Below are 13,196 nucleotides of genomic sequence, written 5' to 3' on the forward strand. Positions count from 1 at the left end.
ATATATATATATATATATATATATATATATATATATATATATATATATATATATATATAAACACATGGGAAAAAAATATGATGTTACCTGCATTAATTACTAACTGAGCCAACTGTCGAATAGACGTCATTCTCAATTAGGGAGCTCTGTTTGGCATTTGGACAATATTGACTGTGTTTTCTGGATTATTTTTCTTTCTTTTAGATTGTTCAATAAGCCTTTGTTGTGGGGTCATTCTATGTCTTTTATTTGCAGCATTTATTCTCCATCTTTGTCCTTGTTGTTCTGAAGTTGATTTGTTAGAACTAATATTTTCCATTTGGGTATGTTATCTATTTAAACCCAGAACAATAAATATTAAAGCCAAAATTTATATAAATTTATATAATCTAAGATTCTATCTTCACGTGCACCATCTCCTCAATCCTAGCTTCTTAAGAGAGGTCGGTCATAGGATGACAACCTCGTAAATCTTGAACCATCAACCAACTACCCTCAATGGCGTCGGTCCTAGGAAGACATCCTTTTGGCTTCTCGCAATGACCTTAGCTATATGGAGACATCTTTCTGGATTCTTGCAATGACCTCGGTTCTGTGGAGACATCTTTCTAGATTCTTGCAATGACCTCGGTTCTGTGGAGACATCTTTCTAGATTCTTGTAATGACCTCGACTCCGCGGAGACGTATTTCCTGACTTGAATTTTTGCTCGATTCCTTGGCTTATTAAATACCTCGATTTATTAGAGATCTACTCCATCCGAGAGGGAACATAGTTCTCCAACTTTTGACCTTCTATCACTATACAATAGGAGCGAGAAAGTTGCTATTTTAGTAACGATCATCTGTAGTTTCCCATACTTCATCATTACCTTACCTAAACTTGAATCGGTCACCGGTTCAGTAAGCTCTCAGCATTACACAAACTTTTGCTAAATAGGTCATCTGTTTGGTGATCTATTGTTTGGTGAGCTCTTAGTATTACAATTTCTAAAATTAATTAAGTTGAGTAGGTCGGTTGCAAGACGAGCTCTCAGTATTAGATTGTTTAACTCAATCGTACTGAGCAGGTTGGCAAAAAGAGGAGCTCTTAGTATCATATTGCCTAACTCAACCGTTCTAAGCAGGTTGGCTAAAAGATGAGCTCTCAGTATCCGATTCTATGTAAAATCAGTCATGCTGAAGAGGTCGGCAAAAAGATGAGTTCTCAATATCAGATTATTTAACACAATCTTATTGAGCAGGTCGGCAAAAAGAGAAGCTCTTAGTTCTTGTAATGCACTTATCATCAATTATAATAAGAGTGTTAGTTGAGAAACGAGCTCTCAGTTCATGGAATACATTTATCATTAATTATAATAAGAGGGTCGGCTGAGAAACGAGTTCTCAGTTCATGCAATGCATTTATCATTAATTATAATAAAAGTGTCGACTGAGGAAAAAACTCTTAGTTCTACATAATCAAATAAAATCTTTTAACACCTTAACTTAATTACACAGTCTTCAACAAGGAACTAATCTTCTCCATTTTGGCTACACTTACAATCCTAGTTACCTACATAAATCATCGAGCAACATGGCCCAATATTGATGCTAAACATATATTTTATAAATTACCAAATTTAATATTTTTATTTTTAGTGCCCTAAAGAAATCATTTAATCCAATTTGTAAAACTGTTAAATTTATGCTTGTGAACTTTAGATAATACAAGAAGAGTATAATGGTTTATGACTATGTGATAAGGAAATTTAGATTTTTTGGTTTGTAATTTTTTCCCAATTTTATTACTAACTTCTTTTTATGTAAAAAAAAAAAGTAAAAACATACCTGGAACTTTGGTTTTTTTTTTTTGTTTTTTACCTGTATCGAGAAAGAGTGTAAGTTTCGATCGCAATGATAAAATGTTGATCTGTAAATGGAGACTGAGGATAGATCAATCATCTTCTCATGACTTGCATATGTCAAAAGTCTCTTATGAGTATTGCGGAGGCAGAATCTGCTGCATTGTTGGGAGTGTTGTCGTTCTCATTCTCCTCTTGGTGGTTGGAGTTGTTTTTTCTATTCCTCATGGTGGTAAATTTCTTATGGTAAGTGGAGTTAGGATCGAGTTTTATCGAACCCCATGGTGGGCACTAATGTTCCGGTCAAAAAAGGTGTAAAATAACCTTTAACCGAAGACAAAAATAAAGAAGTATTTTAAACTTAGCTAATGACTCACTTAGGCCAAAATAAATTTGTCCATTGACCATGGGAGTAACATTCTTATTTATAGAAGGTAAATCGGTTACAAATATTGTAGATATACATAATTGGTTAATGCATAATAATAGCAGTAGAGATAATTTAAAATATTCCCCTAAATAACAACTAGAATATTTCCCTAAATAATAACTAATGTATCTTCTTTTAAATATTTTCTTAACCAAAATAATCACTTTATATAATCTAAGATTCTATCTTCACGTGCACCATCTCCTCAATCCTAGCTTCTTAAGAGAGGTCGGTCTTAGGATGACAACCTCGTAAATCTTGAACCATCAACCAACTATCTGCAATGGTGTTGGTCCTAGGAAGACAATCTTTTGGCTTCTTGCAATGACCTTGGCTATATGAAGACATCTTTCTGGATTTCTACAATGAACTCGGCTTTGTGGAGAAATCTTTCTGGATTCTTGAAATGACCTTACTTTGTGGAGACATCTTTCTAGATTCATGCAATGACCTCGGCTTTGTGGAGACATCTTTTTAGATTCTTGTAATGACCTTGGCTCCGTAGAGACGTGTTTTTTATCTTGAATTTTAGCCCGATTCCTTGGCTTATTGAATACCTCAATTTATTGGAGATCTTCTCCATCCAGGAGGGAACATGTATAAACCCTAGAACGAAAATGGGAGAAAATAGAGGATGTTGATTGGGGAATTTGCAGAACAGGAAAACTACACCACTCGAAGGAGATTCCAAGATAAGTGAGGAAGATCCGTCACTTTGAATCAGAGATTCAAAGATAAGGAGAACCTCGAGACTTGAGAGAAAACTCAATTTTTCATATAATTCAAATCTGAATACCAATGTGTCTCACAAGGGCTTATATACTATGGCCAAAACACCAAAAAGCCCAACACGACTAAAGGTCTAATCAAGTCAGAACATAAACATTACAAAAGCAATAAAAAAGTTGCTATTCTACAATCCGAAGCTAATCTAAGATCTCTTTGAAGGTCTTGGGCATGATTCTAACAACTACTCTGAAAGGCCTGTGTCGGCCCTAACCATGCCTCCATCATTGCCTCCGGGTTGGAGAAAATTCGACCTCGAATTTTAGCGCTTTATTACCTACAAACAAACACACAAACATAAGTGCTGAATGCACAAAAAACCAGAATACTCTAAAGATAGAAATAAAATGTTATCTAAAAATGAGATTAGACTCTTGGAAAATGTCATTCTCTTATTATCAAGGTGCTTGGAGATTGTTCTCGAAGGTCAAAGACAAACCTGCATAACACATAAAAAAGTTTCAACATAACTATATTATTCACAGTGAAACAAAAAGGAAAAACACCATATTAAACAGAACAGAAAAAGAGTGTCTCTGAAATCCCTTAGGATTTTCATGATAGAACAAACACACAAGCATATGATGAGAGTCAGGTTCATGTTTTCCCCACGTTGTTTTTGCCTTTTCTATCATCTTTTGCTCACCCCATTACTTATGCCATTACTCCTTAATGTATAAGTCTTCCCTAGGCATTAAGACAAAAAGAGATGGGTGAGTAAGTGTTCCCAATGAAAATGAAAAATCATGATGTGAATGGGAACAACAATTCAAAATATTACAATCCCCCTTTAAGGATTTCGTCTCAACCATATATGTAAGAGGTGTTAAGAAAGACTTTTTCTCTTGCTTCTCTCTTCGTTCTTCTTCTTCCTTCTCTTATTACTCTTTCTTCTTTTTCTCTCTTAGCCCGTTTTCTTTTATTTCTATTAGCGCTTTCTTCCTTTGTTCCCTCTCCAAATTGTCCACTTATCTTGCTTTTTCCAACATCTCAAATCGTTGTAGTCTCATTTGTACTCTCACCTCTCTTTCTCTAACTCTTTCTTTGAGCTCTTCCTTTTGTTGTTCTCTTTCTCTCATCTCTAGCTCTTTTCTCTCTTTTTAACTCTCTCTCTTGTCTTGCCTTTTCCCACATTTCCTTTAGTGTTCTTTCCACCTTTTCATGCTCCCTTTTTGCTTGTTGCTCGCATCTGACTTCGAGCTTTTGCCTAACACTCCTCTTCACCTCTTTCAAGTATACAATGTAATTCTGGAGTTCCTGAAGAGTCATGTACTTTGCGTTCCAATTAGGACATTGATAATTTTCGTGTCCATATCCTTCACACTTGGTGTACCTAATAGCACTTGTTTTGTCACTTGGCAATGATCCTCTATCATGTTTGTGCTCCTTTCTAAGTTCCCCAAGTTTGCTATATATTCAACTTGATAATTTTGGACACAATGAAGTTGAGATCCTCTATCAAGGTCGAACGTGTATGGAACATTGTGGAGTGCTCAAAATTGCTAATTTCTACAATGAGAGAGAAGAAACAAGAACTAACAAAAAACACAGTAAATGGTTAGCACAAGTAATGTGGATTAAATTATCAAATGAGTCTCACCACTCCTTACGTGTTTACACTCAATCCCACTCGTATTTCACTCTCAAAGTGTATTCACCCACTCTCAAGTTCTTGTTCAATTCTTCAAAGAACCTCTAATCAACCCATCAAGAATTCAACATCAAAGTGAAAGATGTAACATATCTAAGCTCAACTCAAGAGACCAAAGAAAGGAACACTCTATAACAAAACCAAGGAAATTTGAAGACAAACTAAAAATCACCAAAGTAAAAAAAAAGGGTGAAACCAAAGGGAGTAAATAGGTGACAAAACTAAGACTGTGACAACAAGAAAAGCACTTTAAAAACAAGAGTAATCTAAATAATGTATTTAGAATTACCATTGGAAATATGAAACAAAATACCCAAGTTAATCTGTGACGATTAATTCAAACTCCCACAAGCAATACTTCCAACGATTTAGCTCAAGGTACACTGTTCCACAACACGAGAATCCAAGGAAAGATCAAACTCAAAGGAAAATGATAGACAAAAGACTCAAGCAAAGCAAAGGTGAACAAATAATGACTCTAGGTGGTAAGAATAGGCAAAGCTAAATGCAAAAGCACATCAAAAAATCAACAAAAGACATGACTAAAGCACCACAATTTTGCACCAAACAACACCCAAAAAAGCACAAAAAATCACCTCAATTCACGCCCACACCTGTTGTCCAAACAAGAAAGTTTCATGCCCAAAACAATCATCAAACCACCTTTAATATCTCCCAAGACAACACCAATTAAATAACGACAAGGCTGCCACTTGCACCGTTTAGAAATGTTTTAAGTTAATGAATTGGCTGCTGCACAGAACGTTCAGCTGGACCACAAACTTTAATGGTTGGCACCGAAGTTCACCAAGAAAAATAGATTGTGGCAAATATACACAAAGTCGTCAACAAAGAAGATATTGGTTGGAGGAGCTGAAAACACGTGAATCTTGATGACGCATTCAAAATTGGGTGCAAGGACTTACGAGACAAAGAACTACGAACATCAAGCGAGACACACCACAAATTGCTTCGAAAGGAAAACGCAAAGACGCACTTCGGAAGGAAAAACACAAATCCGAAACAAACCTTGGAGAGACACCAACCCGAGCTCTGATTACCATATAATGAAGGAATCGTCTCAGATTTGGAGGTGAAATTCGTCTCGAATGAAAATAGGTATAAACCCTAGAACGAAAATAGGAGAAAATGGAGGACGTCGATTGGGGGTTTTGCGGAACAGGAGAAATCACGCCACTTGGAGAAGATTCCAAGATAAGTGAGAAAGATCCACCACTTTGAATCGGAGATTCAAAGATAAGGATCGGTGGTTCTAAGGAGAACCTCGAGACTTGAGAGAAAACTCAAATTTTCATATAACTCAAATCTGAATACAAATGTGTCTCACAAGGGCATATATACTATGGGCCAAAACACCAAAAAGCCCAATTCGACTAAAGGCCCGATCAAGTCAAAACATAAACATTACAAACACTATAAAAAAAAAGTTCATATTCTACAATCCGAAACTAATTTGAGATCTCTTTGAAGGTCTTGGACATTGTAAGACCCGAGAAAATTAAATAGTTAATTTAATAATTATTTAATAATTGCGGGTAATAGAAGCATTTAAAGTATTTAATGCGGATTGCTATGATGTAGAAAAATATTAGCTCAATTGGCTGAGAGTACTTTGATTGTGTGAGAGGACTTGGGTTCGAGTCCTATGTATGCCAATTGCATGTTATTTAATTTATAAAATTTTATGCTATATATTGTGGATGTGAGACGTGATAACATAACCTTAGAAATTGAGGAATTATCACAATTGTGAATTGGTTGAATTGGTTATGCACTTCATTTGTTAATTGATTGGTTGTGGGTTCAACCCTTACTAAGAACAAAACTAATTTTTCTTTTTGGCAAATTCTTTGTTGCATGGTATTGAAGAGACGTAGAAACCTTAGCTGCATAGGGAGACAGCCTAATAGGCTAGAAACCATTCAATAAAGGTTCATGAGTAGTTATTAACATTATGCTTAAAGTATTTTCGTTTTTAGCATTAAGCACACTTAATTGGGTAGTAAGTGAGAGAGAAGGCTAATTGGAGAGGCAAAAGGTACTGCAATTGCGTGTAAGGGTTGGATACTGAGTTTTTAGAACGGTAATACTGGTTGTAAGGAGTGGAGAAACTGAAAAACGTGTTGGAAGTGCAAGAGAAGGCTTTTGGATTAGAGGCACATCAAGAATTCGCGTTTTAGCAAGGAATTCCAGGTAAGGGGAGTTTTTTTTGATGTTTTTGATCCATGCATATTGTACTGTGCCAATATGAATTGGATTGCATGAGTTTCCATGTTGAATTGTACTGTTTTTGTGAATTTTTAGGAATCTGCCCAAAAACCGCCTGGCAGCACATGCATGTGCCGCTAGGCGACACATCAGTGTTGGCCTAGTTCTGGGTGTTTGTGGTTGAATTGCTTGGCGGTGGGTGGCATTCCGCCAGGTGGTCCTTATGTTTGTTGTTGTTTTACGTGTTTTTCTTGAATTTCTTCGTGTATTGGGGATTCCATTAGGAAAATTATTCTATAGGAATGTTAATTGTGCATGATTGCTTCACTTGAGATGATTATGTTTCGGGTTGGGGTTTTAACCTGTAAGGGTTCAATTACGTGATGGTAGGGTTTTAAATTCTTGAAATTTGACATTGGTAATGTTTTCCTAAGTCGATATCATCTTCTGGTGTGGGTTGGTATCACAAAATTATGTTAATTATCTAATATGACTGTGTGATGAGTGACTGGAAAGAAGAAGAGTAGAATTGAAGTCTCGAAGAATGCAGAAACGAGGGCAGTTTGGCCAGGTTCTGGTATGCCGCCTGGCGGCTCCTCGCTAGCCGCCAGGCGATAGCGCGGACAGACCCCATTTGGGTTTGTGTTGCAGTGGGTTTCGTGGAAGGGAGGAAGAGGGTTTTGGTAAATTAAAGGGAATGGTGCAATTGGTGATTTAAACGGGGAAGACAGAGGTACATGTGTGTTATGGTATGATTTTAGATGAAGTGTGGATGATGGATGGATGATGGACGTATATAAATAGCTTATCACCGATGAGGTATAATGTAGATGCAATGATGGCTAAGTAAGGGTCTTGTTAAGTGGAAGCTTAGACGTAGACTCCATTGGAAAGGATTTGAATTGAGATTATGTTAAAGTTGCAATAGAAATAAGAGTTACATATTTAGAGGTATCTGGACTATGTGGAACTGTTATTCAGTGGAAATTGATGCGGGGATAATACGAGAGTGGGTTCTGCTATAACTTGATAAGTTATATTGTTCTTCTTGATGGTGGGTAAATTATCTAGTTTGAAAGGGTAGAAATGTGAGTATGTGTGGTAAGAAAGAGATTTGTGTGATGTGATGATTAGGCTTGAGGTCCATTAAGTGAGGGTGCTACAATGATCTAGAGCACGTTGGGGTCTAAGCCGGATAGTATTGAGTGCATATAACATCAAGGGTTTCACTACTGTCATGGCGCTTGTCGGCTCGGGTAAGTGCGCCAGGCGATAGGAACTACAGGAGAGGTCCCTGCACCGCGTGGCGCCTGGCAGCAAGGTACGCTCCCCCAGGCGACGCCTGTGAAATAGTGAGTCTGGAGACGCTGGCGCCTGGCAGGAGGAAGGTACCGCCAGGCGATCTGAGCCTGTGTCGCCTAGCGGTGCTGGGTGCTGCACCAGGCAATTGTGCTGCATGTTATGACTTGTGTGTGTTACTTTTAATTGACAATGATGCTATGCTTGGATCGGGTGATGCTGTACCATGAGCGGGTAGGTTCATGGATGGTGGTTAACATGTGATGATATGAGCAGGGAGTTTCATATCCAGTTACTCTCACGTGGGGATACGAGCGAGGTAGGTTCGTATGTTTCGTGCTCACGTTTGAGAGATGCCACGATCACATGTGTTGAATTACGGGCAGGTAGGTCCGTAGAGCAGGACTATGAGCAGGAAGGTTCGTAGAGCAAGACTACGAACGGGGAGGTTCGTAGAGTAGGACTACGAGCGAGGAGGTTCGTAGAGGCAGGACCACGAACGAGCAGGTTCATGTGAGCATCATATTCCCGAGTCCAAGACTAACCAATTGTGTGATTTGAAGGCTATAAAGCCTTGGGGTTAAGGTCTTGGTCAAGAACTAAGTAGATTGACTAAGATGAGTGTATGACTTATCTTGCCTATGTTATATCTATTATTTTATTTTTCTCAGCTCACCCTTTCTGTTTGTGTATGGCGATGATCGTGTGATTCGTTACACGGGAGCAGATGTTGATATAGGTGATGCTGAGGACGCTCAAGCGATGGAGTGAGGGCTAGCTTGGGGATTTGAGCTAGGAGATTTTCATATGTATTTTATCATGTTTTTGGTCTATGAATAAGAATTTTGAAACTTGTAACACGTTTTTATTTATGTTATCAGTTTTGGCGGGTGTTTTCATAATTTGAATTTTTCCCGCGTTTGAGAATAATAGTATTGCGACCTTTGATATTCAATATTTATCTTTTGTTATTTATTTTAAATAATATTCCTTAAGGATACATCAATTGCTCCAAAAGCCCCGTGTCGGCCCTAACCATACCTCCATCAAATGCATACATCCTATAACAATTCAAACAATACCCTTTTAGCCCAACATCTAAACATATCAAAGAAATAATTAAGTACATTCATGTAAACTTAAAGCTTACACACACAATAGTCTAAATTCTACTATCAAGGTCAACAATCAAAACTTATAATTTACGGGAATAAAAGTATGTGCATGTGTTCCTCAGGAACACATTTCAATACATAACATTCTGAAATATGTAAAAAATTAAGACAAGCAATTTTTTTCTGTTTTTGCTGGGGATTGGAGTAAGGAGAAAAAATTCAATTTAGGATGTATGCTGTGCAGTTTAGGATCAGAAACCAGCCCCATGATTTTGATCTTCTTGAGTTGAAGTACCTTGAAATTGAGAATTGAGACAAGATATTTAATCAAGAAAATTCAACCCGCAACATCAATAAATTTATATATTCCGGTAATACACTCACAAGAACAGTCAATAAGTCTCTCATAATAGCCATCTCAATTAGCGAGTGTACTAATAATATGAAACTTAAGTAATCAATCAGAAGAAAATGGAAGCTTAAATAGATGGGGTAATTAAATTAATAGTTCCATTTGCATTAAGATTCGTACCCGGAGCTTAGACAAATTAAACTGTACAGAACCTAAACCACCAAAAAAACAGTGGAGGTCGAGAACAAGAACCTAAGCATAAGTCAGGAGCCAAATCTTACCCCGGAGAGGAATTAGGAAGCAAAATTTAAACACCAGAATGGAAAACAGAGGTGTATGTGACAAGAATTTTTGCAATTTATCTTTTGTTATCTAATAGTTTGAAATTTGGTTAGAAATTTCTAAAACAAAAGTTGGATATGTTGTAGTTGTAGCCGTATCCTTTGAATGTGAGAAAACATAACTCACTTCTATAGTGAACGGTCCACCAGAATTTATCAACCTAACTTTATATTGACAATAAAACGCAATATGACGTGACACAACATGACAAGGTCTATAATACAAGGTATTTGAGTGTATTTGCTTCTTGAAAGAAAGCAAAGGGAATGATTCATCCCGAAGAAAGCAATTTAATGAAAGCTGCAATTAATATAACTCTAAATAATAATCATATAATTAATATAACTCTTTTCCTTCTGCAAGTTGCAATCTTAGTAACCACGTTAAAGACAAGGATCAATAAAGAGAGCATTGGCACAAGAATTCGCAAGTGACACACCCAACGCTACTATCTTTTCCCAATGGATCTTTATTCAATATATAGGTAAGGTATAATATTAAACAAAAAAAAAAAAAAAAACTATTTCCTGTTTTAGAATAGGAAGAATCAGAACTCAGAATACATATTATACCCCTTGCGTTATTTAATTCCCATTAAAAATAAAAATATTACACAATAATAGCTTACACATAAATATTATATGAAAACTGTACAATGTTTTATAGAAAGATTAACAACTTCTTTTACGATATGTATGTCTTATTAGTATTTAATTATATCATGATCATGAGGCACCCTACTTTGTGAACTAAATTTGGATTATAAAATGAAAAGCAAAAAAAAATGTTCTAGCAGATAATCCACCAGTGGCACAATTTGATATTCATTTGCTGAAAGCTAAAAATCAACCAGGAAGTATTATGTCCCCTGGACTCATTTGACCTATAGGATGTCAAGCAACTAACTGACTTCCCTTATATGCTTATGAGAGCTTCAGCACAACGATAAATTTGGTTGGAAAGCAAAGAAGAGCATACTTTGAACCACATAAGGTTGCAATGTAAACAATCCTGATGAAGCTAGAGATCTATAATAGTGCAACTCATCTTCAAAGTAGGCAAAAGATTTGGCAGGGCTTTTAGTTTAATCAAATAGTGCAGTTGTGTGATGCATTGGGAATTAAACCATATTGACTACATACATGACTCCAAATAACAAGCGTGAACTACAATGCATGAAATGGAACCTGTAAATTACATATATGAGACTAAGCGTGGCAGCATTAAAGTTATAACCTGTGAAGAGAACCAGAGAAGAAAGAGAACCAGCAAATAAAGAGAACGTGTAAAGGACAAAAGTTGTAACTGCAAAAAGTGTCAATTCCAATGCTCTTAAACTTGTGGATGGGTACACTTTTTATCATAGGTTCTTTATATATAAAGAATGTATATATAGCCGAACAAACTACAGAAGATGCATCTACCTTCAATCACAGAATTGTCAAAAATGGCAAAACAAAAATGTTATGAAACAATGTGATATACTTCTCATATCCAAAGGCAAGGGCAGTTGCAAAATTAAGAGACAAACCTGTGTTTGCCCTCTCGGGTGATGAAACTGAGGAACAACAGAAGCAGCTTCGTTAACACAAAAGTCCTTTTCCGAGACCTCTTTCACCCTCACCCGAACATTGTCCTCCTTGTTTCAAAATAAGGAAAACATCCGTATCAAATCCAAGCAACGAAAACCCCCAAAAATCCTACAACACAATCCAACCCACACAATTCGTACCTCAAGCATTGGTAGACGAGCACAGGCCGACAACTACCGGGAGACGAGCAATGGCCAACGAGCACTGTCCGGAGATGACGGAGACGACGAGCACTGGCCAGAGATAACAGATACGACGAGAACTGGCCGGAGATAATAGAGACGACGGAGATGATGAATGACGACTTTCAGAACGCCGATTTGATGGCTGGACGGAGATGAGGAGATGAACGCCGGTTTGACGACGAGACGAAGATACAACGAATCGAGAAAACGGAGATAAGGAGATGAAAGCGTGAGCAGTGTAAATTTAGACCAAGGTTTGTAAACTTGGGGAAACGCATGAGCAGTGTACAACCTTTGGAGGGAAAGGTTCAAAAAAATTTAAAATGTGCAGAATAATTTTCGGAGGTTACAGACCTCTTAAAAAGAAATAAAAACCCTCACTAATTTAAACATTAAACATTCTAATATAATCATCTTAAATAATGTTATTTTGTAGAGGATTTTTATAACCTCCTACAATAAATCTCCACTTAATAATATTTTTTTTAGCGATAAGATATGAGATTACGGGAAAACATAAAGCATTGGGGTGGATACTTTATTAAAGCGAAACATCGTAGATTAACATATGTTTGAACATCCTGATTTAACAATAATAATAATAAACACATTAAAAGAGTGGATAAAGATAGCAAGCAAAATTGATACACAATATAGAGAATTAAATACAAATTGATTGATTACTGAAACATCAAAAGTGAGTAATTCGTAAGATATGCGCACAAAAAATGAGAAACTGGAGAATTGGGCATTCAATGCTAATGTCCTAACTATAGGCGTAGAAATGACAACCATACACACGGGTTATCCACTAATATAGTACTACCATGCTTCATTGTAATCATAAATCAAAAGGAACAGTAGAATACCCCTTTTTCTTTTGTCCAATGAAGATAATCCTTCATTTGATAAAAATAGTAACAGCAAAGTATGTGTCATAGAAGAGACAACAATACTAACAACAAAGTGTCAAAGGAGAGACAATAAGCAATGCAGTCAAGTAACAAAGGCAACTTCACTAAACAAAAGCCTTCCTCTTTCAAAAATCAACAATTATTAAATGATGTTGTTGCAAGGAAAGAAGGGCCATGACTTTGAGTGATGTGGAAAGAAACGGTAAAATAACGGTTAAATGTTAAATTATTTTAAAAATAAATAACTAATTATATTAAAGGGGTAATATAGGAATTAAAAAAAGTTGACACAAGAGAGGGCATCAGAACAACAAACATCAAGGGCTTAAAGTACATATAATTTTTAGTTGTATACTCTTTCATATTCAAATATTATCAACATCAATAAAGACCTTCCAACATAACCAAGTATTCTTAACCACTTGAGCTACCACTAATTCTTACTAGGACTTGACATTT

The 13,196-nt window shown here is 36.4% G+C and overlaps 1 long non-coding RNA gene across 3 annotated transcripts; it reads right to left on the reverse strand.

Annotated features, from left to right (window-relative positions):
• Positions 1 to 3,025: 3,025 nt before the first annotated feature.
• LOC146883630 (uncharacterized) lies at positions 3,026 to 12,551 on the reverse strand. Of its 3 annotated transcripts, none has more exons than XR_014984509.1 (3): positions 11,779 to 12,551; positions 11,578 to 11,685; positions 3,026 to 9,298 (listed from the first exon to the last, which is right to left on the reverse strand). It is a non-coding gene; the product is annotated as an uncharacterized LOC146883630 (long non-coding RNA). The 3 variants fall into 3 exon arrangements; XR_014984508.1 differs by having other exon boundaries at positions 3,026 to 3,335; positions 11,779 to 12,539; XR_014984507.1 differs by lacking the exon at positions 3,026 to 9,298 and adding an exon at positions 9,309 to 9,647 and having other exon boundaries at positions 11,779 to 12,524.
• Between the last annotated feature and the right edge of the window lie 645 nt (positions 12,552 to 13,196).

This window comes from Vigna unguiculata, chromosome 9, assembly GCF_037176805.1.
Source record: "Vigna unguiculata cultivar grain cowpea cultivar isolate G323 ecotype 2 chromosome 9, ASM3717680v1, whole genome shotgun sequence".
Lineage (NCBI taxonomy): Eukaryota > Viridiplantae > Streptophyta > Magnoliopsida > Fabales > Fabaceae > Vigna > Vigna unguiculata.